General features: G+C 50.8%; 1 protein-coding gene across 1 annotated transcript in view; it reads right to left on the reverse strand.

The window, feature by feature from the left end:
- RNASET2 (ribonuclease T2) overlaps nt 1-400 on the reverse strand; it is a gene marked incomplete at its 5' end in the record, with an annotated part of 19,910 nt that overhangs the window by 7,403 nt on the left and 12,107 nt on the right. The window lies entirely within an intron of this gene.

Raw genomic sequence — 400 nt, forward strand, 5'->3', positions numbered from 1 at the left:
GGTTCCAGGGGCCCCCCCTGCGGGAGCTCTGACCATCTCGGTCCTCGGCTCCCCACCTGTGAGTGCTCTGAGCGCCTCAGTCCTCGGCTCCCCACCTGCGGGAGCTCTGAGTGCCTCGGTCCTCTTCTCTCTACCTGTGGGAGCTCTGAGCATTTCAGTACCAAGAAATTTTGCAGTTTTCAGGGTTGCTGGCTTCATGTTTTAAAATGGGTAAAATGTTGTGACTGTTTAGGTGAATCAGCCAGACTGACCTATGAAAAAGCTAATTTGTAATAATAGTTTATAAAGAAAAACATGAGGGATCTTATTTTGAATTTTGCCCTCTCCAGTCCTAGAGCAGGGAATTTGCTGATAGCATACACAGGCCAGGTGCTCTCTAGGGCCCGAGGGACTCTGGCCT

This window comes from Tupaia chinensis, unplaced genomic scaffold (assembly GCF_000334495.1).
Source record: "Tupaia chinensis unplaced genomic scaffold, TupChi_1.0 Scaffold000346_1, whole genome shotgun sequence".
Classification (NCBI taxonomy): Eukaryota; Metazoa; Chordata; class Mammalia; order Scandentia; family Tupaiidae; genus Tupaia; species Tupaia belangeri.